This window comes from Rhinatrema bivittatum, chromosome 2, assembly GCF_901001135.1.
Source record: "Rhinatrema bivittatum chromosome 2, aRhiBiv1.1, whole genome shotgun sequence".
NCBI lineage: Eukaryota > Metazoa > Chordata > Amphibia > Gymnophiona > Rhinatrematidae > Rhinatrema > Rhinatrema bivittatum.
Window position 1 is genome coordinate 286182286 of NC_042616.1, and position 26305 is coordinate 286208590.

Sequence of the window (26305 nt, forward strand, 5' to 3'; positions counted from 1 at the left end):
ACAGGAAATGTCGTGGCTCCCTTCTGATGCTGCTTCCTCTTCCAGATATTTAAAGGCAAGGTCTGCCTCTCAGACCTTGCCTTGGTATTGAGGTTCCTGCCTGTGTGTGTTCCTGGTTCTTCGTTCTTCATCCCGCTCTTCTCCCCTGCTCCGTGGATTGATTCTTGGCTTCTGACCTCTGGACTGGTGGACGTGTCTTCTCCTGGCTTGACCCTGGTACGGCATTGGACCCTTCTCCTGGCTTGACCCCGGTACAGTGTTGGACCCTTCTCCTGGCTTGACCTTGGTACGGCGTTGGACCCTTCTCCTGGCTTGACCCTGGACTGGACTCGGAGCACGCTGGTATATCGAATCCCGGACTGGCTTTGGACTCTCCTCCGACTCCGTCCTCAGACTGCTTCGACCTGCTGGAGGCACCAGCTGTCTGGAACCCACGACGTGCAGGAGGCGCCTGCATCCAGACCTTCTACAGTCTACAGAGGAGTCTCCTAAGTCCCAGCGGCTGGACCCCTACGGGCTCCTCCTGGGGGGGTCCAAGCAGCCTCGCCCTTCGACGGTAGCTATCTACCTCAAAACTAGGGTCCACTTTCATAACACAGAGTCCTTGTGCAAAAGAGAAAACCAATAGAATACTTTTAAATAAGTAAAAATAAAATAAATAAGCAAATGAATGGAAAACTGTGATACCATGGTACAAATTATATCAACATGACAGGGCAGATCAGATTGATGGAAAAGTGGCACTATATGTTAAAGATGACATAGCGTCAAAAAAAATAAATTTTCTGCACGACAAAAGCGTACCAATTCCAAGTGTGATACAAAAAAGGACAATAGTGGAGGTGTATTACCGCCTACAGTGCTAGGATAAGGAAACAGAAGTATAACAAAAATTAAACTGGCTGATCACATTGACATCACAATAATAATTGGATATTTCAGTTTTCCTAATATTGACTGGGCAAATGTCACATCAGGACATACTAGGGATTTCCTAGATGCTGTATATCGGGGATCCTCAAACTATGGCCCATGGGCCAGACCTGGACCACCAAGCTGCTTTTAGTGGCTTTCCATGCTTTTCATTCATATGCTGAATCTGGCCTACAGAAGAATGTTTTTTTGTTTTCTTACATATGGCAGCAGCAGCAGCAAAAGGAATGGCAAGGTTATTGAAACACTGCCAGCAATAGAAGAACCAGCCTGACCCACAATGAAGACTGTCGCTGGTGGGGAGGTCAGGCCCTGACAGCAAGAGAAGATCCAGCAGATCCACCTGACAATTACAGACACTGATGTGAAGGCCAGGCCCCGCTATTGAAAGAAGACCTGATGGATCCACTGATGATTACACCAGCTGGTGGGGAGGCCAGACCCCACCAGCAATTGCAAGGCCCGATGGATCCACCAATGATGTGAACTGTTGACAGGGAGGTCAGGCCCCCACCTGTGAGAGAAAAGCTGGCCAGACCTCCAGGCAAGGAAGGGAGGAGAGAAATAAGAGGGAAAGGAAAATATGGAAGAAAGGAAAAAGGGGTAAATGAGAAAGAAGGGAGGGAAAATTAATTAATGAAAATAGTGAGTGAAATAGAGAAGGGGAGTGAATGAGGGGGTAAATGATTAGAGGAGAGGAGTGATAAAGGGAAGGGTGGGGAGTGGAATGAGAAGGAAGGGTGTAAATGAGAGGATTAAGTAATGAGGGAGTAAGAAAGGGAAGGTGGGGAGTGAGATGAGAGAGCAAGTGGGGTGAAAGGGAAGGGTGTAAATGAGAAGAGTGAAAGAAGGGTGTTAATGAGAGGGCTGAGTAAATAGAGGAAAAGGGATCAGACAGGGAAGGATGGGGAGTGAAATGAGATGGAAAGAAGTGAATGATAGGGGTTAATGAGTGGGAGGGAAGAAGACTGGAGGGAGGGGAAAAATGTAAATGTGTGGGAGGCAAGGGACAGGAAGGAATCGAATGAGAGGGGAGAGGATGCATCACACACACACACACTACCTCGACACCTACACCCATACCTACCTACCTACCTTAGGTGGCATTGTCCACTCCCATTCCCAGCATTTCTAATCATTCTAAGAGCCAGGCATTGCCTCCCACCACTCCCCCTCCCCCAGTGTCTTGGTGATTTTAAATGATCTGTGTGGCCCTTTCTCTTGAAAAGTTTGGGGACCCCTGTTATATATGACTGCTTCATGCAGCTGCTGGTCATGGAACCAATGAGGGGAGGAACTACTTTAACTATAGTTCTCAGAACCCAGGATCTGGTACAAAGTGTAAAAGAGGTGGATCCGTTTGGCATTAGTGATCATATTGCAGTGAAATCTGACATAATCACTGGGTAGATACTAAATAAAACAATTGCAATAACATTTATCTTAAAAAGGGAAGATTATGAGAAAATTAGCAAAAAATTGAAAGGAGCTGTTGCCAAGGTTAAAAGTTTGCAGGAGGTGTGGATATTGTTTAACAATACCATATGGGAAATCCAGAGAAAATGTATTCCATGCATTAAAAAAAAGGTTTAAGGAAGGCGAAACAACTGCAGGCATGGTTTAATAGTGAGGTGAAAGAGGCAGTTAAAGCCAAAAGGGCATTATTCAAAAAATGGAAAACAGATCCAAATGAAGAAAGTAGGGAAGAGCATAAACCTTGGCAAGTTGGATATAAAACATTTAATAAGGCAGCCTGGGAAATAATTTGAAAAGAAGCTTGCCATAGAGGTGAAAAAACTAATAACACTTTTTCAAGCACATTCAAAGCAGAAAGTCTGTGAAGGAGTTAGTTGCACCTCTAGATTACCAAGGGTTAAAAGGGGTGCTGAAAGAGGACAAGGAAATAGCAGAAAAACTAAGAGACCCATATTCATTAAGCCGCAATCGGACAAGTTATCTTTCCACTCTAGGCAGGCGTTAATTTCTAAGCGCAAAACTGTGCGTTTTATAGACACACTTTTTTTTTTTTTTTTTTGCATTTCTAGCGATTAACTATTTGCATGTGATGAGCGCTATTAGTTTCACCACATGTTGGACACGGGTGGTGGAGGCACTAATCCCCTTATTGCATAAGGGGATTAGGTAGCGCCTCCACCACCCGCGTCCAACTGCAGGTTAAACAGTGTGCTCTGCTGAGCGCACTGTATTGCATCAGCCCCTGAATATGGCATGTAGGATAATGAAATGAAAATTATAGGTTACAATCCTCCTTAATAGCACCTTAACTAACTTATACTTGATGCTGTTGGGTTCACCTTGAATAGATATTTACTGTTGTAAGAAACTAGATAATGCATGAATATGACCTAGACTATGTATTTGCTGCTTATATTGACCCAGAATAGATATGCTGACCTAGAATAGGAATGCTGGCCCGGAAGCCGAATGATGACTCTGTAAACCGTTGTGATCTTACTTTGGAACGAAGGTATATAAAACACCTAAATAAATAAGTAAAATCTTTATCTAGGAATAGGGCTAATGGAAAGGAATTCCAAAGACTGGGAGCAAAGTAGGAAAAACTAACCTTGTGAATGTGTTCTAGTTTTACCACCTTCAGAGAGGACAAATTTAGTCGCTCCTGCTGAGAAGAGCAAAGTGAGTGACATAGCTGATAAGGTACAAAAAGATTGGAGAGGTACTGGAGAATGCCACCCTGAAATGCTTTAAAGGTTAAACAGCCTATTTTGAACTGGAGGTGAAGTGATATGGGTAACCAATGGAGCTCTTTTAACAAAGGAGTGGTGCGATCATACTTCTTTTTGCCAAAGATGAGCTTGACTGCTGTGCTTTGTATTGTTTAAAGGCATCATATGTGATTTGTAGAAAGACTAAGAATCAAGGTATTGCAATATTCAAGTCAGCTTAAAATAAGTGAGTAAGTCAAGGATTTAAGGCTGCAAGTATAAGAATGACTTTAATCTAAGTATATATAATATAAAAATATAATAGGAACTTCGGACAAAGTTGGAGACAAAGTGAGAAAAACAAATTCAAGGATTGAGTTGCACTCTTAAAGTTGTGTCAACACTCAGAGGAATTGGCGTGCCTTTGGTCACACACTCCCCCACCTCCTCAACTTACCTGTTAGCGGCAGCTCCAGCATAGTGATCCCTCCGGCGACAGGTGGTCCAGCACAGTATTCCCTTCTATGGCAGTACTGGCTCTGGCATGGCATCCTCTGGCCCTCAGGCTGGTGGGATTTTGCCACCCTAAAAAATTGTGGTGCTCTAGGCACCCACCTAGTTTGCCTAATGGAAGTATCCATCCTGCCCTAGAGTTCTGAAAGAACTAAAAACTAGAAATTGCAAACATACGGTACTTACTCTGATTTGCAATTTGTCTCTAACAATGGTTGCAGTACCAGAGGACTGGAAGATGGTCAACATGGCTCCAGTATTTAAGATAGATTCAGGAGGGATTTGAAAAATAATAGACCTATATAAGCCTGATATCACTAGCAACTGGTGAGGACAATTATCAAGAATAAAATCATTAAATGCATAGAAGGAAATGCTATAATTAGGAATTGCCAGATGGATTTCAGAAAGACAAGTTACTGTCTATAAGTTATGGCTTACAAATCTGTTATAGTACACTGAAATTATAACTAGGCACATGGATGTTGGAGAACTGGTCAGCATAGTGTATTTTGACTTTTAAAAGGTATTCAACAAAGTACCATATTAAAGATTACTCATGAAAATTATAGGCTATGGAAAAGGGGACAATGTACATTGATAGATCAGAAAGAAACTGGTTAAAGGAAAGGATACTGCGAGTGGGGTTGAATGGCTGGTTTCCAAACTGGAATGGGCGACATAGCAACTGCTGATCCACATACTAGCACCAGTCTGCAACAGAATTTCTGCCATGCACAGAGCAGCGACGATCACAGGAGGATAACAAGTAGGAAAAACCCGTGCTAGAGATTCTCACACTGCACTGCATCCCACACACACAGCTAGCAGAGACTTCTCCTAACCTCCTCTCCACTCCCAACCCTGCAGGACTCTTTTTATAGTTGGGAGCCTTTCCCAAGACAGGATGGTTGGGAGGCTTCAACTAAATCAAGCAGCCAGATGAAGACGGAGTCTGTCTACGCTCTATACTCAGGGTCTACCCCACTGGCTCCAACCCTCCCCTAGCTCTTTTGTTGCATACAATCATGCCATAATGAGAGTCTTATTGTAAGTGCACATCTAGCATGGAAAATAAGAGAGTTTCTTCTCTGCTATCACAGAGCATCTGGAAAATTGTGTTTGTGATTCTGTCTCAGGAAAGATTTCTGGACCATAGTGCTCTAGGCATTTCTCCAGGTGTGGGGTATGGGAAAAGAGAGAAGGAAGGAGGCACAAACAGAAAAGAGAAGTGAGAGAGTGCTACAAAACTGAAAGAGGAGCCAGTGAGGAAGATAGGGTTGGGCAACAGTGAATGATGGGCACATCTGTTTTCTCAGTTCCAGGAGGCAACTTTAAAATGAGATACAATGGCTTTGGTCTTAGCAGCATTTTCCATTTACTGAAAGAGAGGACATTTTCTCTCTCCTGTGCACACATAATTTGGGCTGCCCTTGGGCATCTGTGTTTATGGAGGGTGAGGCATGATGAAGAGGAGAACCCTGTCACAGAGTATAAAAGTTAGGAGGCATCTACGTGTGGGTGTGATCCTGTAACTTGCTATCTGTTAGAGATCCTTTGCGTACATGAATGTAGCATCTATAGTGCACAGTGGTGCAAAGGCACCAGCAACTTTGAAATGGGGTATTCCGTGCACCACCAACTACATGCACATCCAGAACAGCGATGGCCACAAAGAGGAAGAGGTCCTGGAGGCCACCGGAGAACCTCATCTCACCAATGGAACTGGAAAGAAGCAGCGATGTAAGTGCTGCGATCATTAGACCCGCCCCCCCCCCATGACATCACTAACATCGGACAGTTAAGACAGCCTCAACACCGGGCATCACGTGCCGAAGGGGCGCGACAAAGGGGCTCTCCCCTTTGTGCATCCCTTCGTGCAAACCTTTGTGTATATGTAAAAATTTATTTTTATGTTTCCTTTGTTAACTAAGCTGTTTCATTGTATTCGACTAAGGAATTTTTTCCTGCTTTTTCTGTTTCACTGTAAACCGGCATGATTTGCATTTAATGCAAGAATGTCGGTATATAAAAGTGAAAAATAAATAAATAAATAAATAAATAAATAGGAAGAGGCCCAGGAGGCTACAAGTGGACCCATCTTGTTGGTGGCTGAGAAGAGACAGAGACAACAGGAGGCCGCCAGCAGACCCCATTTCACCAGTGGTAGAAGAAAGAAGAGAAGCAGGCCTGGGAGGCCATAGGTGACTGAGAAGACAAGCGGGAGTCTGCCGGCGGCCAAGAAGAGAAACAGGCCCAGGAAGCCGCAAGCGGATGAGATGAGGAAGAAGTCACTTCTTCCGCTTCTCTGTGTGCCTGCCTTCAAACCACATTTTATTTTTTTATTTTTTTTGGGGGGGGTGGGGAATATTAAAACATGTTTTAATTATTGGCTTATTTATCAGATGTTTATCAGATGATTATCAGATTGGCTTATTTATCAGATTGGCTTATTTTTCAGATGTTTATCAGATGATTATCAGATGATTATTTATCAGATTTATCAGATTTTTATCAGATGATTATCAGTGAGATAATCAAATTTGCAGATGACACAAAATTGTTCAGAGTAGTTAAATCACAAGCAGATTGTGATAAATTGCAGGAAGACCTTGTGAGACTGGAAAATTGGGCATCCAAATGGCAGATTAAATTTAATGTGGATAAGTGCAAGGTGATGCACATAGGGAAAAATAACCCATGCTATAATTACACGATGTTGGGTTCCATATTAGGTGCTACAACCCAAGAAAGAGATCTAGGTGTCATAGTGGATAACACATTGAAATTGTCGGTTCAGTGTGCTGCGGCAGTCAAAAAAGCAAACAGAATGTTGGGAATTATTAGAAAAGGAATGATGAATAAAACGGAAAATGTCATAATGCCTCTGTATCGCTCCATGGTGAGACCACACCTTGAATACTGTGTACAATTCTGGTCGCCGCATCTCAAAAAAGATATAATTGCGATGGAGAAGGTACAGAGAAGGGCTACCAAAATGATAAGGGGAATGGAACAACTCCCCTATGAGGAAAGACTAAAGAGGTTAGGACTTTTCAGCTTGGAGAAGAGATGACTGAGGGGGGATATGATAGAGGTGTTTAAAATCATGAGAGGTCTACAACGGGTAGATGTGAATCGGTTATTTACTCTTTCGGATAGTAGAAAGACTAGGGGACACTCCATGAAGTTAGCATGGGGCACATTTAAAACTAATCGGAGAAAGTTCTTTTTTACTCAACGCACAATTAAACTCTGGAATTTGTTGCCAGAGAATGTGGTTCATGCAGTTAGTATAGCTGTGTTTAAAAAAGGATTGGATAAGTTCTTGGAGGAGAAGTCCATTACCTGCTATTAAATTCATTTAGAGAATAGCCACTGCCATTAGCAATGGTTACATGGAATAGACTTAGTTTTTGGGTACTTGCCAGGTTCTTATGGCCTGGATTGGCCACTGTTGGAAACAGGATGCTGGGCTTGATGGACCCTTGGTCTGACCCAGTATGGCATTTTCTTATGTTCTTATGTTTTGAAATATTTCATTGTTTCAGAAATTTAGAACAAATTTATGCAAGTTTTTTTAAAATTATTGAATGTTCATTGGCTGTGTTGACATTTATTATTTTTATTATCATTGTTTTAAAATTATTAATGATATTTTATTGCTTGACTTTTCCTGTACAGTTTTTGGTGGCACATTTCTATTTTGTATTTGGTGAGGGTTTGTCTGTATTTCAAAGGTTCAGTTCTCGTGTAATTTGAATTGTTGATGTGAAATTTATGGTACTTATCAGTAGGGATGTGAATTGTTTTTCTGACTGATGAAAATATCGTACAATATTTTCTAATCCATCACGTATCAGGGGGTCCCCGAAAGTGATAGGAAAACCCCACAAAATTTTCATGTGGTTTTCTTATTGTTTGGGGGAGGGGGGGTGGGAAGCAAGGGCACACAGAAAAATAACCCCCAAACCCACCCAACCATTTAAATCTAATTATTTAGAATCCCCCACCCTCCTGACCCCCCCCCCAAAAAAAATCTTTATTAAAGTACCTGGTGGTCCAGGCCATCCATTGCTCCTTCCATGTGACAGGGGCCGACCAATGGCACCAGTAGCCCCTGTCACATGGTCAGGGCAAAGGGCCACCGGAGCCATTTTGATTCCTGGCACGCCCGATGGCCTGCGAGCAGATCGCTCCCGGGACCCCCACTGGATCACCAGGTCTTTCAGTAAGTCTTGGGGGGGGGATCGGGATGGTGGGGGGGGGGTTGTAATTAAGTAAATTTGAAGGGTTGGGGTGGGTTTGGGGGTTTTTATTTTTAATAAATGTGCCCCTCCCTCCCGCACTAACCTGAACAATGAATTTTCCCCGAAGTTCGGGGAAAATCTATCTCGAGATTTGGGCCCTCTAACCCATGCCGAATTGGACAATTTCTTTGAAAATTTCCAATTCGGCAAAAACGAATGCACATCTCTAGTGCTCACAGGTTAATGTAGGAGGGTGAACTGTGTTCTAGGGCACATAGCAGCAGCACATTTTCTGGTGTACCACCAACTTCAGCAGCCACCCTACACCCCTGTTTGCATATATGATAGAGGGAAGATGGCGGCAGATGTGTGATTGGATGTATGAGAGACTCCAGTGGGTTATGTGTATTGTATGGTTTGTATTTGTGGCTGAGTGGTGTGGGAGGGGCTATGATAGGGGTGTGCATTCGGATTGACCGCATTAGTAAAACGCAACTCATATTTTTTTTTTACTTAAAAAATTGATTCGACATAAACGATCGGATTTCCCACATATCGAACATAGATATGTTCGATATGTGGGAAATCGCGATTGTTGAGCCAAAATAAAAATATAAACCCCCTCACCCTCCTTAATCCCCCCCCCCCCCGACTTACCACAACTCCCTGGTGATGGAGCGAGGAGTGAGGACGCCATTTCTGCAATCCTTGGCGAGAAGCATGTGACGTCGGCGGCACGTCGAGTGACGCCGGCGTCACGTGATTCCCGGCTCGTTCGCGAGGCCTCCTGACCCCCCCAAGCTGGCCAAAAGTTCTTTTTGGGCCGAACGAGCCGTCCGGCGCGAACGAGCCGGGAATCACGTGGCGCCGCGTCACTCAGACGCGGCGTCACGTGATTCCAGGCAAGTCAGGAGGGGGGGTCAGGAGGCCCCCCCAAGCTGGCCAAAAGTTCTTTTTGGGCCGAACGAGCCGTCCGGCGCGAACGAGCCGGGAATCACGTGACGCCGCGTCACTCGACGTGCCACCGACGTCACATGCTTCTCGCCAAGGATTGCAGAAATGACGTCCTCACTCCTCGCTCGATCACCAGGGAGTTGTGGTAAGTCTGGGGGGGGATTAAGGAGGGTGAGGGGGTTTAAATTTTTTTTTTGCACATATGTACATATACCCAACTCATTGGATTTTTTTTATGTCCATATTGGCCGCAAGTGGGACCCCCTTTCGGACATAAAAAATATGAACATAAAATTTTGCTCTGCACATCCCTAGGCTATGATTGTTAGTGAGAGTGTTTTCAGTAGATTTTTCTGGCTCTGTATGTGTTTGACAGAGGAGACTGTGCCTATGTGTTTGTATGTGAGAGACACAAACTATAGTGATATGCCTGTAAGAGGCAGAGAGAATGTGATTGGTCTATATATTTGTGGTTAGCTTGTCTATAAGAGAAAGGGTGTTGTATTTTTTTCTAAAAGAAGCTGATTTCATGTTCTATTTGTATGAGGTAAACGGGAGAAGGACAATTTTCAAAAGCTATTTACCAAGGTAAGATGGCTGTCTAAAAAGTGCCTATCCCGTATCGGGCTAAACGAACTTGTGGCAATCAGCAATGCAAGAAAAGTAGGTGAGCTCAGAGATGGGGTTAGGTTAGGGGAGGCAACAATGTGCATAGTTTTGCATTTTCAGAACAATGAACTTTGTTTTTCAGGGAAAAGGTTTCTGCAGAAATTTGAGTACCGTTCTCTATGAGTAAATATTCTCTAGGCAACTTTCACAGGGAATGTACATATGTGCTTTCCCTTTGACAACTAGTGCAAAGTTGTGCAGGTAAAATAATCCACAGACCTTGCAAGTACCTGCAGTAGATTGATAATTGCCGTTATCATGAATGTGTCTTTTGACCATTATTTCTCGGATCCCAGGTATGTGTTTGAGGATTGCTGCAGCTGTGTGCATGTGAGAATATTTGAGGGCGACCTCCTAACTGAATGAGAGGGGGGCTGTGGCTTTATGAGAATAGCTCAGCCTGGAAGGCTGAGCTATTCTCATGTGTGTACAAAAGAGAATAATAAACAAACAAGCAACAAAATAAAAGGCGGCATGAATACAAAGATTAAACTATGGGGAAGAAAAAGGAGGAAAGCCGCTACAGGAAAGCTGAAAAAAAAAAAAAGAACCTGAAAATGTTGTTTTTATGATTTAAGTGCTGCCTCCTTCTGCAATTGTTTGACTCGTGCTTTCTTGTATGGAAAACTTAATGAGTCTCCTCCCCTTTAGCACTATAATTGAAATTATCGATAAGCTGCATAAATAAATGAGATTTGCTGATAAACAGGGAACCCTTTTCTTCCCTGACAGATGCTCGGTGGGTCCTGTTATATTCCCACCTCTTTCAGTGTGAGACCACCTAGAGCAGGAACAAACTGCTCATCATACTGAAGATCCAAGACTCAGGAGGATACTGAAAGCACAAAGTGGAGCTTAATGGGTTAGACATTCTTTGCCAGGATTCCTACATTGTGATGAAGAAAAAAAAAAGGGGAATATTTCATCCCAAGATTATGATGATTACAAGAAGGGAACAATAATCCTGGCATCTTTGCACATTTCATTTAAAGACAGTTTCCCTTGCCTTCTGCCAATAGCATAATACTAATATGAAATCAAAAAGCAGTGCCTGTGCGGCAGTATCAAGTGGGATTTAAAACCCATTGCTCTGCCTTTCAGCTAAAACTGGGCTCAAGTGATTGAAAGTATTGGTCATGTGGAGGCGAAACAGACCAAAGATCTCTGCTTCCAACACACACCATAAGTTTAACGTTAATCTCCTTCTTCTGTTGTTGCTATTGCTTTTGCTTTTGGAAAGATGTTTGAGATTTCAGGGTCTTTGGGTGATAGTGCTCGGGTGGGGAGGAACAGCAGTTTCAAGAAATGGAGAGATTTCATTTTAGGATTGCGGTGAGATTTTCAGTGGTTTTAAAACCTTCAATGATTGCTTCTTTTTGGAAAGAAAACATTTTATAAAGGATTTTTACAGGGACAATTTCGTGAGTTGTGATCAGGAGGCAAAACATGTCTGCACGATATTTCAGTTCTTCCCACTTGATACATTTCTCCCCTCACGTGTGTGCTCATTCACAATTCTCATATACATCATGCATCAATCTGGCATTTACCCACCCTAGCCTTGAGGAGTGTTAGGGGTTTATTTGACTACTAACAATGGACACTTACCAGGCCAATATTCAGTAAACTGGTTACTGGCTAATGATAGCTGGCTAACTTGTCCTGAATATTCATTGTGATAAATGTCCCACTGAATATCCCTGATTAAAGTTATCTGGCCAACAGAAGCCTGATGACTTTAAACATAACCCAATATTCTTTTGAATATCGCTGGTTGTGGATAAGTTTAGACTTAACTGGTTACATTCAAAAGACTATAGCCAGTTAAGTGCCAAAGTGTTAAAAAAAAACCAACAAAACCCCCCCAAAGAAATGAAAACGGATTGCTGGCCTACAGGCCCTAACCAGCCCTCTTCTCCTTCCCACTTGAGCTCTAAAGGCTCCTTCCCAAAGCACCGTGCATCATACTATTAAAAAAAAAAATAAATGATGGAACTTGTTCTCTCTACCGCCCCCAGCCCCAGGTTCCATCTTTTTTTTTTTCAAAAACTCTTTATGTCTGGGCCGCCTTCTTCTCCCCACCCAAACCCTTACCCTTCCACCCTCACTGTACCTTAAATATATGTTTATCTTCAGTCCAGATTGTGGTGACCTCCTACCACAACCCCTGCCCAATGCTTCTGGCATCACTAGACACAAACACAAACACTCACCCAGGCTCTCACAGACATATACACACACACAGACAGAGGCTCTCACAGACACATATGCACACATATCCACCCACCCATATATCCACTCATGCTCTCACAAATGCTTTCATAGATACAGATACACATACACAGCTTTCACAGATACACACAAATATATATACACTAAGGATGTATACGAAACTGGAAACACGATGAATATGTCTAATTTGTTTCATTCCAGGAGCCCCGAAATGAATCGGGTGCCCCCCATGAATGAAACAAACCTTATTCATTCATTTTGTTTTTAAAAAATGCATCAGGCCTAGTTCTAGGCCTGAAGCCTGGGCCTCGTCTAGGGCTAGGCCCAAGGCCCAAAGCAGGAACTGTGGCCTAGGCACAACCATGATGCTGGGGTCTCGGCCAAGGCCCCTGAAAATTAAAAAAATAAATAAGTGACCAGAGTGACTGGCCCACCTGGGATGCCTGATCCCCCAATAGGCCAATCTGCCCATATGATGTCACTTCCAGTCAACCTCTTGCAAGCTGGGAAATATAATTTCTGGGTATTACTAAAGACAAGGAGATCAGAACAGAAACTCATAAGGCATTTCAATGATTTTTTTTGTTACTGTGAAATATGAACAAGGCAGATATGAAGTGAGATTACCTTGGAGATTCATTTTGCCAAATTTAGATGACAATTTTAGAGTTGCCAAGAGAAGTGATAATATAATGAGGAAATTCTCCAGAAATATCATTGTGTACAGCATATACAACAGTGTTATCCAGGAAAATATCCAAGCGGTAATGACAGAGGATGTTGATTATAGCAAAGAACTCCAATGGAGATAACACCGGTTTTGTGTACAACCTACCTCATCATGCAGTATTAAGAAAAGACAAGACTACTACCAAGATTCAGGTAGTCTTTGAAATATCCTTATATGAGGAGGGTCAACATTTACTGGATTACTGTCTCCTACCTGGTCCAAATCTGAATCCCAATTTGCTCAAGATGTTGATCAAGTTTCAGATACCTTGGATAACAATAATAGCAGAAATCAAGAAGGCTTTTTTACAGATACACCTAACAGAGAAGGATCAAGATGCAGTGAGATTCTTGTGAATGTGTGAACCCTCTGATTTGAAGAAAGAGACAATGCTGCAATATTATGAGAATGAAGTTTGTCTGACAAGACCTACCAGCATGGTTTTACCAGAAATAGGTCTTGCCAGACAAATTTGATCCATTTCTTTGACTGGGTAACAAGAGAGTTGGATCCAGGAAGAATGTAAATGCACTCACCCTTTTTTCGAAAAAAAAAAATCACTTGACTATCACAGAAATGTAGAAACAAGGAAATATGACAGCAGAAAAAGACCATATAGCCTATCTAATCTCTCCATGCACACAACGGCTCAATTTTACAATCCCTAACACTCCCTCTGAGATCCCATGTGCTTGTCTCATGTATTTATTTTATTTTTTCCAGGTTTAATTATATCGCCTATAACAGAGAAACTATGCTATGCAGTTAACAATAAAACACAGGCAATACAATATCATGTTACAAAAATATCAATATTTTTTTCTACAGGCACTTGTGTTTGAATTTGTGGCTTGACACAGGTTCCTGAAAGGTTTAAAGGGCCTGCACTCTCTATAGAAGGTATTAGTATACCATTTCTGAAACAAGCAATAGGAAATAATGGGGACGTGCATTCATGTGAAACAAATGGGTAAAATACAAGAAATGAGGATTTCTGTTTCATTTGTGGACCCCTGAAATGAATGTAGGGTCCCCACAAATTAAACAAAAGTTTTAGTTTCATTACTTTGTTTCCCACTCACGTCTATGGCCCATTGAAAAGTTCTGCTATAAGACTAGTAAGTACAGCAACCAAGAAATTACTGAGTGAGGTGGTAGCCAAGACAGAGCCTAAGAGAGGAAGAGGGCAAATAGACAGGACAGAGAACCAATCAAGGTGAAACTGCCCTGCTCCTGACAGTAAACCCTGGAGGTCTTGCTACTGCTGTAATACACCAGACTCTACATATTAGGGGTCTTCATGCCAATCTTCCTTGCTGCTGTATCACTTATGCTACACCTTGGATCTTGATGCTATTATGCCTTGTTGCCCTACCCCTGCAGTACCACCTTGGGGGTCTTTCAGCCACTCACCTTTGTTGCCCTGCGCCTGATGCTAGTCATTGGGCATCTTGCTGCCAATCTGACTAGCATACACTCAAAATAGCTGTGGTATGCAGTAGCAGCTTAGCATGTATGCTAAACCAGTCTGAAAAGACATTAATGTGTATGTACTAAAATTAGTGGGTGCACTGTGATGTTAATATTCAGCTAAGTAAGGACTTAGCCAGCTAGATCAAATCCTTTCAAAATTGACAGGGCTAACTGGTTAAATTTAGCAACCTGACTTTCACAAGGAGGCTCAATTTAGTTGCTCAAATTCTAGGTGGATATTCTAGGTGGATATAGCGGTGAGGCTAGGTCAAGGTGAGAAAGATAGATTACTTCCACTGATTTTCAGTGCTACCCAAACCTAGATATTTCAAAAGCAAGCATAAATATAGCTAGCCAGTTCCCCCTCCCTCCTGCCTCCAAGTCAATATTGGGCAATTGACCAGCAATCCCCCTCACAGGATTCCCCTCCCTCCCAGTCAAAAAGTTTGTTGTGTGGAGGAGTGATTAACTCACATGCACACTCATCACTTGCTGCCACTATCATGGATGTGGGGGAGGGGTAAAGGGAATGGGATTTGGCAAGAAAGACATCCTCAAAGGAAAGCTGCATATATGGTGACCAGTCAACAGTTAGGAATCTCAGTGCAACTGACTTTTTCCATGGCTTCCTCCTATGCCATTATCTAAAAAGTAAAGAGTCAGAGGCTGAATGCACCAATTACAAGAAACAAGAAACTAAGGGGGTTATTTTCTAATCCTATCGCACACGAAAAGGGACTTTTTGCGTGTGATAGCTAGATCGGGGCGGAGTCAGGGTGGCGTCGGCACCGGAAGAGGAGGAGTTGGGGGTGGAGTCGGGGTGGACTTTGCGGAAACTTTGCTGGTGACAATAAGGTAAGACCCCTTATCGCTGCCAATAGCGCACCCAATAGCGCCACCTTTCACGATGGCGCTATTGGCTGCAAATGCCATCAGCGATAACACCGCGGTGGTGCAATCACTGTTGGCTTTCGCAGGCCCGACCCCCGATTCGCCCCCCCCCCACCCCTCACCCCTCGTTACCACGCGATTCAGGAAGGCGTGCGAAGATAGAAAATCCAGCCCTAAGAGATGAATTTTAAAAGCCTGGCACGCGCATTAATTATGGGATGCACAAAGAAGCTGGGCTTGTGCACACCGAGCGGATATTAAAAGTCGCCAAGATACTTGCGTATCTCCCACAGCATGCACACCTCGAACGTTTTCAAAAAGGAGAGGGGCGTGGTCTAGGCAGGGTAGGGCATGGGCATTTCGGGGCATGAACCTGAGGTATGTGTGTGTGTGTAAATACTTATGCAACCCGGTACGTGCCAAGGTCCCCTGCTGCATAATTTTTCTTCTGCTATGGACGACGTGTAAATTAAAATATAAAGAAAACTAGGCAGATCTGCAGGGTTTTAAGGGTCGGAGCTAACTGGGCGGAGTAAAAGCTATAAACTAGGGGGAGTTTGGAGGGCCTCTCTTTTAACTGCATGAACTGGGGACAAATTGGTAAAACTGAGAATAGCGTCGGCGTGCGCCTCTTTTAAGTGCCCCCGATTTATGTGCTGGAAGCAGCATTTGTGTGCATATTCATGTTCCCACTTACAATTTGGCACATTTGTGCACACAGCCAGGCTATTTCATAACATAGAAACATAGAAACATAGAAATGACTGCAGAAGAAGACCAAATGGCCCATCCAGTCTGCCCAGCAAGCTTCACACATTTTTTCTCTCATACTTATCTGTTTCTCTTAGCTCTTGGTTCTATTTCCCTTCCACCCCCAGTTTTAATGTAGAGAGCAGTGATGGAGCTACATCCAAGTGAAATATCTAGCTTGATTAGTTCGGGGTAGTAGCCGCCGCAATAAGCAAGCTACATCCATGCTTATTTGTTTTACCCAGCCTATGTTATACAGCCCTTATTGGTTGCTTTTCTTCTCCCCTGCCGTTGAAGCACGGAGCTATGCTGGATACGCGTGAAGTATCAGTCTTCTCCCATGCTGTTGAAGCAGAGAGCCATGCTGGATGTGCATCGAAAGTGAAGTATCAGGCACATTTGGTTTGGGGTAGTAACCGCCGTAACAAGCCAGCTACTCCCCGTTTTGTGAGTGTGAACCCTCATTTTCTCCCCTGCCATTGAAGCAGAGAGCTCTGCTGGATGTGTGAAGTATCGGTTTTTCTTCTCCCCTGCCGTTGAATCAGAGAACTATGCTGTATATGCATTGAAAGTGAAGTATCAGACTTATTTGATTTGGGGTAGTAACCGCCGTAACAAGCCAGCTACTCCCCTCTTTGTGAGTGTGAATCCTTTTTTCCACATTTCCTCTTGCTGTTGAAGCTTAGAGCGATGTTGGAGTCACAGTAAGCATGTGTATGTTTATTTAATAAGGGTATTGACTCCAGGCAGTAGCCCTCATTCTCGCGAGTCACCCACTCTTCATTGGCGGCCTCTTGACTTTATGGATCCACAGTGTTTATCCCACGCCCCTTTGAAGTCCTTCACAGTTCTGGTCTTCACCACATCCTCAGGAAGGGCATTCCAGGCATCCACCACCCTCTCCGTGAAGAAATACTTCCTGACATTGGTTCTGAATCTTCCTCCCTGGAGCTTCAAATCGTGACCCCTGGTTCTGGTGATTTTTTTCCTACGGAAAAGGTTTGTCGTTGTCTTTTGATCATTAACACCTTTCAAGTATCTGAAAGTCTGTATCATGTCACCTCTGCTCCTCCTTTCCTCCAGGGTGTACATATTTAGATTCTTCAATCTCTCCTCGTACGTCATCCGATGAAGATCCTCCACCTTCCTGGTCGCCCATGCATGTCTATATGCACATAACATATATGTCTATATGCACATAACATGCACATATGCACATAACATGCATGTCTATATGCACATATAACATATGCACATAACATGCATGTCTATATGCACATAAGTTACAAAATGGCCGCGTCCCTGGGTGCGGGCCAATGTATGCGCGCAAATGTGCACCTGCATGCCAGTTTGAAAGTAACCTTCCCTGCATTCAAAATATTTTTTTTAACATTGCTTCTTAAGTGAGCTGTGCAGTGAAACAGACCATCATAACAGCCACATTCAGGAAGATTTGTTTAAGTACGTCCTTACAACTATATAGGGTCATGTATAATCATTGGCCCATAGTATGGCTTAATAATAGAAACAATTTTTTGTTGCAAATAAAAATCTTAAGCCCATTAGCTAAAGAATGTTACTTTCCTTCGAGTTATTCTCCCATTCACCTGACATAGTATTATGTAAATGGCAATATGAATTTGGCGTGCAGTAAAAGCACCTGATGCAGAAAACATCAAAACAAAGTATTGAATGCTTAGTTCCTTGTTCCTAATCGATACAACAACCAAATCAAAAACAAGGTATGCAACATCTTTATAAATCATGCATTAACATTAATCAATATAATCAGTGGTTTAATATAAAAAATATACATCAAACTAATAACCCACAATGATCAGCTTTGGCTTGTCTCCTGTATCGGGGTGCAAAAAGGCCTCTTTATAGATTGCAGGGGAAGAAACAGGTTCTCAGTATGGAGTGCAATAGTCCCATGTCGTATGGAACAGCTTCAAAGAAAGAAAAAAAAATGCAGTTAATGTCCAGTGTTGGAGGGTGGTGCAGTATTGTTCAACCCTTCAAAACTGGACTCCTTATAAAATAAGGAACGCCTAAAGGTTCTCCTCTCCAAACAGACATACTTTCTTGTTCAGTCTTAGAAACTGGTGATGGAAGAAGCAAGGATTCCTTTCACTGCTATAGTGAGCTGAATGTTCACAGAGGTACAGGAGCCTTTTTGCACTGCTTGTACCCCTGATGCAAGCGACAAACCAAACATGATTATATCAGGTCATTGATATTTATTTACTTATTTAATACATGTGTTAATCGCCTATCAGCCATTCTCAGGTACATAAAAGCAATCATAATACAATAAAACTTAAAATAAAGGCATTATTGTATTATTTATATTCTTCTGATGTTTTTGTTTGATTTTGAGTTAAATGCATTTTAAATTATATTTTGCTATATTTTTATCACTATTTGGAATTTTATATTTATTTATATTTTATATAATAGCTATATTATTTAATATTTTAGTTCCAGTAAAATTAACACCAGAAACTTCAAAACTCTATGAAACAATCCTTAGGCAGACATTTCTGTATAATATTCTTATCAGTTGCCAGCATTTCACAAGCCATAAATTCTCTCTGAGTTAATTCACAGTACCTTTTCTATCCATGTGCAACTTCTCATGGTTGAAATTACATCTGGAGCTCAGGAAATGGATGCCTCTCATGTAGAATCCAGGGATACAGCTATTTAGAGGTTTATTATTTAGGTTTGCATACAGCACTATACATTAGAGATGTGCATTGTTTAGTTCTTTCAGTTCGGGCTTTGTTTTAGGGCCCCCGCAGGAAAATTCATTTTTCCCACAGTTCATATATATATATACAAGCCGTTAAGCCCGTTAAAACGGGCTACATTACATTTTGTTTTCAGTCCATTTTCTAACACAGCACCCTTCTACACTTTTTCTCCCTCTCTCCCCCTTCCCCTCGTTCACTCCTCCCCTTTCCTCCACTCAGTCTTACTCACCCTCTGTCTCCCACTGCCTTCTTCCCCTCACTCTCACCTCCCTCCCCTTCCCTCAGTCACTCCCACCTCTCTCCCCTTCCCTCAGTCACTCCCCACCCTCTCTCAATCCCATCCCCTCCCCCTCAGCCCTCCTCCACTCCCTTTTTCTCTGCTCCACAACTTCTTACCCTTCCACTTACTCACATCCCTGTCTCTCACCTCTCCCTCTCCCCCTTCCACTTACTCACATCCCTGTCTCTCACCTCTCCCTCATTCTCCCTCTCCCCTCACTCTTCCCCACCCCCTACCTCCCTCCCACACACTCACCCACTCCTCCCTCCCTCTCACTCAGTCCCTCCCTCCCTCTCCCTCCCTCCCTCTCTCTCACTCAGTCCCTCCCTCCCAGTCCCTGCCCCTCACTCAGTCCCTCCCTCCCAGTCCCTCCCCCTCACTCAATCCCTCCCTCCCTCCCACTCAGTCCCTCCCTCCCAGTCACTCCCTCCCACTCCCTCTCTCCGTCCCTCCCACTCCCTCCTTCCCTCTCACTCAGTCCATCCCTCCCTCTCTCTCTCTCCTCCCTCCCTCGCTACTGGCCGCTGCCGCCGCGGCCCACCGCTACCGCCGCCGCCCGCTGCCGCTACCGCCGCTGCCACCGCTGCTGCCCGCTGCCACCGCCGCCGCCCGCCACCTACCGCTGCCGCCCGCAGCCGCCGCCATGTTTTTTTTTCTTTACGCTGCCTAAGACCGACGTGCTCGCCCGCACATGCGCAGTAGAGCTGCTCTCTACTGCGCATTTGCGGCACGTCGGTCAACCTTCATTTATTAGGTTGATTTTTTTTTATGGGACCCGATTTTCGTGTTAGTGTGCACTAACACGAATTATGAAGTTTTCCAAAATTTTGGAAAAATTCCATTCATTTTTTGGTTCTGCCGAACCATGACGACTTACACAATTTTGTTGAAATTGTCTAATTTATGAAAAACAAATGCACATCTCTACTATACATTAGTCTGCTAATCCAAAAATGAATCTAAATCCCTGACCTTAGAATCTTTGGCTACATCAGTGTTTGCTTCATTTGAATTGTATCCGATATTACTTAACCTTAGAGATCTCTTCCACTGTTAAGATTCTGTTCCTTTTAGACTCCAGGATTGGACATTATGAATAATCCTCTGTATTCAGGCAATAATGCAGAGTGCCACCTTATCACTGCAACTAATTTCTACTACCTCCTAACGGGATGCTTTTAACTCAGCATCTTTCCTTCCTTACATGTCATCGGGGGTGGGGGTGGGTGGTCTTCTTAGCCACTCATTACTGTCTAAGAAGAACCACACTGGCCAATACCACCAGATAATATTCTCTTTCAACTTGATTATTCCTTGTCCTCTAGTAAGGTGGTCCTCTGGGTCTGACCCTCTTCTGCAATGGGATCATGTTTATTGTTCATGTTTATTGAATTTTGTTGATCCCATTCACTTCAAAGGGTTTCCAATGTTTAGCTGTACTTTGAATCCAGTGTAGCACCACCACAGAGTCACTCCACATACATTATTGTGTAGATGTGATTTCTAAACATTCTAATAAATGCTTCATGAGTCTAGCATTGTTTAATGTACCTAGCAAGGGATTGTTACCCTTTGTAATGGTTCTACATGGGATATGGAGGCAATTCACATGGTGGACACACCTCTTTCAGTATCGACACAATAAAGGTAGGCCACTGCTCCATAGGCTTTCTCACTGACACAACTGAATAAATGGAGCTCAGTGGCAGGATCAGTTGCTCTATTTATTTCAGAAAAACACCATTTCAGAACTGCATGATCCCGGAGATCTGGAAGTTCCATGCACCACGGATTCCATTTGTCAAATAAGTTGGGCAGTCCATCATCCGGATTAATGATGCATTCCCAGATTTCTTTAAAAAAGCTTTTTACTTTAGTAATGAAGGGTGAAAAGAACCCTGCTTTCCTCTGGTCTTCCATAAACTCTAAAAAGTGCTTTTAGCTCAAATACAAATTCATCTGGTCCAGTTTTCCATGTCAGGCCTAAAATCCTTTCATAACGTTCCACAATTTTCCAGCATTTGATTCAGTAAGTGCTGGCAAAATTCATTTATTTATTTATGCATTTCTTATATACCGTGATTCAGAACACAAGGATCTATCTTTACGGTTTACATATTCAATCAATAAAAATAAGAATATGAAACAGAAAATACAATAAAACATCAATAAAATAAGATAAAATAGTAATTAAAAGAATAAAAGCTAGATAAATATTATTGAGTTCATATTGAGTTCATCGCCCACTTACATAGATCAATTCCTGCCATTAGCAAAATGTCCTTGGATTTTCTGGATAAACACAAAGCCTCTGATGCTGTGTGATCTAGTCCCAAGTCCATCCACATAAAAAAATTCATTTAGAAATTTGAGTAGTTTGAGGGCAGATCTTGCCATATGTTTTCAGACAATGCTTTTTAGTTGCTGCTAAAAGAAAGGGACTAGGTGATGCTTCCAATTTCATTAAATATAAAGCCCCCCCCCCCACACATTCCTGACCCCCCTAAGACTCACCCAAAGTCCCTGTTGATCTCCCGCTCCTGGGCCGTCGGCTACCAGTAATCAAAATGGTGCCAGTGACCCTTTGCCCTTACCATGTGACAGAGGCTACCAGTGTCATTGGGAGCCCCTGTCCCATGATAGGAGTAATGGATAACGGGGTCATTTTAAAAAAGCTGGCACAAGCCGTATATTGTTCCTACTGTGGGCCAGGGGCCACCCAATGGCACCGGTAGCCTCTGTCACATGGTAAAGGCAAAGGGCCACTGGCGTCATTTTGATTACTGTCAGCAGATGGCCCAGGAGAGGGAGATCACTCTTGGGCACCCGCTAGACCACCAGGGACTTTGGGTGAGAACTGGGTGGATCAGGAGGGTGGGGGGCTTTATATTTAATGAAATTGGAAGGGTTGGGGTGCATTTTGGGGTAGTTGTTTTTTTTAGGTGCACACTTCCTGGAAAAAAAAACGCTAGGAAAACCACAAAATTTTGTGTGGTTTTCCTATCTTTTTTTTGTTTTCTGAAATTCAACACAATAGGAAATATCTTTATTTCTTATTTCGTTGCAAATGACTGCACATCTCTTGTTGCGCCTGGAGGTGGACCCTTGTTCTGGAGCAGTGTTGATAGGCTCCCTGGTCGGACCCAGGAAGCACCTGCCACCAGAAGGTGGAGCACAGGAGGAGACAGAGGATAGCTGGAGCTTTGCCACTGTAAGCCCGTGGTCCCCCGAGTGGAACCCTTGGAGACCCAGGCAGCTTGGATTTATGTGGGCTTCCTAGGGTCTCCCAGAAAGGAAGTTCAATGGTGTGCCCACCAGGATCAAGGGTCCTCGGTCGACATCAAGACTGGAGATCTGGAGGTCCAGAGAAGACCAGAACAGTGTCTCAGATGACAAGGCTTAGGAGCAAGGCCAGAATTAAGGAGGCACGGTCAGGAATAACAGAAGTCAAGTTCCAAAGGTCAGTCCAAGACTAGTCAGCCAAAGCAGAGGTCAAGTTCCAAAGGTCAGTCCGAGAGTAGTCAGCCAAAGCAGAGGTCAGGTTCCAGAAGTCAGACATGGTCAAGTAGACAGGCAGAGGTCAGTATCTGGGCAGCGATCAGCATAGTCAAGAACAGGCAGAGGTCAGTACCAAAGAGTCAGTCCAAGAGGTACTACCTGGGGAACATAGGAACAGAAGGACGCTGGAACAGGAGGGCACTGGAACAGAAAGACACTGGAACAGGACTGAAACAAGACTGGACCGAGATTGGAACAGGCAATGAGACACGGAGGCAAACAAGTACACATACGGTGTCGACCCGATTGCCAAGGCAAGGAAGTGCAAGCAGGTACTTCCTATAGTACTGCGTTCAATCAGGGTGCGCCACGGAGCTAGGACCCGCCCCTGGCCCTTTAAGGGACCGGGCGGTCTGCGAGCGCCTAGGGGTGGGGCCAACGGCACGGAGGATGCTGAACCCTGCCATGAGGCCTGGTGCAATGAGGAAGGCACGGCGACTGCCACCGCTGGACGCTGAGGCCTGGAGGAGCTTGCGGCTGCTGCTGGGGAGGCTGATCCGGGACCTGCTGAGGAGAAAAGGTGAGCAGGCCCGTGCGCGGGCCGAGCACCAACGGGGCGCACAACATCTCTAATATCGACCTCTACATTCTTATTTCTGAAATATTGCTTGAATATTAAGTCTCTGTCACAATCAGAAGAAAATTTAGCTAGTAATGAAGCCCTAGTCTCAATATAATCCTGTGAATCCTGAAGGTATGCCAAAAGATCAGAACTAACAATAGGCTCTAAAACATTAGCATTTCCAATAGAAACATTTGAAGAAATATTTTTATCCAGAAGATAACATTTAGATAGCTGAATTTTTTTTTTCAGAGGAAAATTGGAGAATCTCAAGAAAATATTTCTTCAAAAGTTTGTTTGCACTAATCTATCTGGATTTAAGAAAGTTTAGAAATTGCAAGATTTGGACTCTCATCAAATTCTCTATTGATTCATGTTTCCAATATAAAAGCAAATTATCTTTAATAATGGAAGCCATAGTAGGCTAAATCTTGGACATGCTAGATTTATTTCAGTAATTTTTGCACAATCTTGGCCACTCCAGATTCAATACCAGTGATTCCAGCAGAAAAAGAGCATAAGCATTTTATAGTGCCAGTAAGAGACGTTTCAGTACGTTTTACCACTTGACAAATGTCCCTTAGAGTAATTTCTGCCGGATCTATATCAAGACCAGCAGTTCTCACTTCTTGGACATTGATAGTAAAAGAAACAGGCTCCAGCATCGTTTTCTGTCACATCGGATTAGGAACATTATGAGGAGCAGGCTGAGTTACCCATAAATCCCTATTCCCCTCATTGCTGGGGTACAGGACATCAGTCACTGGACTACAAGTGAGTGACTCGTTAGATGGAATGTGAGACAGATCCCTCTCAATAAGTTCAAAAGAGGTGTTTAAACTGGTAGATGGAGCAGATTACAATCCCTGGGACTCAATGTCATTTCAAAAGGCTCCCTAGTTGAGTCCAATAGACAAATCACTTTAGGTCTTAAAATGTGCTGGCCAAAGGACCTCTTAATGGGGTTGAAGCAGTGGGGGAAGTGTAGTTTTCCCCGAATCCTTTCTGCCAATAGTTAAATTTGAAAAAATCCAGCCAAAAGGGCATGCCCTTTTGTCATGCAGCTTTGGAGACGCATGCCGGCGGCCGTGCACCACAGGAAGCGGCTTAAATAGCCTCAGTGCTCTGACATCTGTGCTTCAGGAATAGCAGCTTCCAAATCCATTTAGAGTTGTAAATAGGGAACAATGTCAGCAGCACTTACAAGTGTCCCCCCAAAATTGCTACTTTGACGCACGTAACTTTGAAAATTCACTCAGGTTTAACATGTGTAAATGGGCTTTGAAAATCACTGTGATATATGCTACTTTTATTATGGAACTCCTTTGAAAATTCACTCTTCAGTGGGCATATAATTTTAATACTTGTAATGACATGTAATGGCTTTGAGACATGTTTGAGATGTTGAGATAAATGTGTAAATTTGATTATATATGGCAGGAGATATAAAAATTGTTCATGCATGTGTGTTCCTTGATCCTCTTAAGAAAGCAATAATTTACATTGAAAGCAACTAGAATAAGTTCAACAGCTCATCTAGTTCTCTAGCCACTACATTTTTAGCAGACTTTGGACAGTTTTGCATGCTTGCAAAAAAAAAGGGAAGTGGCACCTCCATTTTCATCAGCCTGAGTAGCATTCTCATTCAAATAGATGAAAATGTGTTCTGTGACATTAACATTTGTGTATCTTCAGAAGAATGCCACAGGTTAATTTTAACACTTCAGTGTAGCCATTCGGATAATTCCACTGTTTTGTACGCACATTTATTTTATTTTATTTATTTTTATTTTTTCTATACCAACATTCCTGTAAAAGTACAAATCATATCGGTTTACAGTAAAACTTCAATTTCGCTCTAAGGCGGTACATGGAATAAAGAGGCCAGTTAACAGTAGAAACACTAAACGTAACCTAAAACTCTAGAGACTCAATTTAACATAATCTAAAACTCATGAAACTCGTATTAACAGAAAATTAACAGAAAATACAGTAAATAATATAAATAAATCAATATAATTGATGTGTATAAATTAGTTCAGGGAACGGAGGTAAAGAGGGGAAGGTAGAAGGAAAACATTAGAAACATGGCAGTAATCTGCAGAGTTGAGGGTAGGCTCCTGGCACTACTCAGGTTTTTGCAGCATCTTTTATTGATTTGTGTGTAAACAAGTCATTTCATTGTTTCTGAAATGAAACATTCCATCGACAAATTGTATTGAAATTTTGAAGCAGGAAACAATTTTTGCTGTAAGTAAATGCTTGGCACAAACAACAGTAATATATCCTATAGTAGCTGTCAAAGTCAACTAGTTTCAAAAATCAAGAGTGATTTGTTAACTTGAATAGGACTGAAACAAATTATATATCTATATCTATCTGTCTATATATCAATGAATATATAGCTTTCCCTTTCTCTCTTTTTAGATATATCTATATCTATAATCTATATTTATGACTATATATCTATATCTGTGTGCCTGTGTGTGTATTAACTCCTGAAAAATTGTGAATTTCTATGGACTATAGAGGGCCAATCACTAAACTGTGGTATATTTCAGGAAAAATACCACGGGAATCACAAAGCCATGATAATTGAACTTGCCACTTGTGTGACTCCCGAGGAATTTTTCCCTGTAGGAAACACTGGCCCACAGTAAAATAAAGCCTGTGAAAGCCCCCAAAACAACGAGCGATGGCAGCCCTGGGACTGTGGGGCTGCCATTACTTAAATAGGCTTCTTGACCCCAAGAATGCCATCCCTCAAAGTAGTAGAAACTCCCAGGGATCTGCATAGACTCCCCATCCCACCCCACCTACTAGCTTTGGTAGCAGCCAGTTGTAGGGATGTGAATCGTTTTTTGACAATTTAAAAAAATTGTCAGATAATTTTTAAATCGTCAAAAATCGTTAGAGTCGCGATACAATAGAAATTCCCCCAATTTATCGTGAAAAATCGTAAATCGGGAGAGGGGGGAGGGTGGGAAAACCGGCACAACAAAACAACCCCTAAACCCACCCGAGCCTTTAAAACAAATTCCCCACCCTCCTGAACCCCCCCCCCAAA

At 42.9% G+C, this 26305-nt stretch overlaps 1 protein-coding gene across 1 annotated transcript in view; it reads left to right on the forward strand.

The window, feature by feature from the left end:
* Nucleotides 1-26305, forward strand: part of CNTNAP2 (contactin associated protein like 2) — a 2918762-nt gene that overhangs the window by 1551995 nt on the left and 1340462 nt on the right. The gene's annotated exons all lie outside the window — the stretch shown is intronic.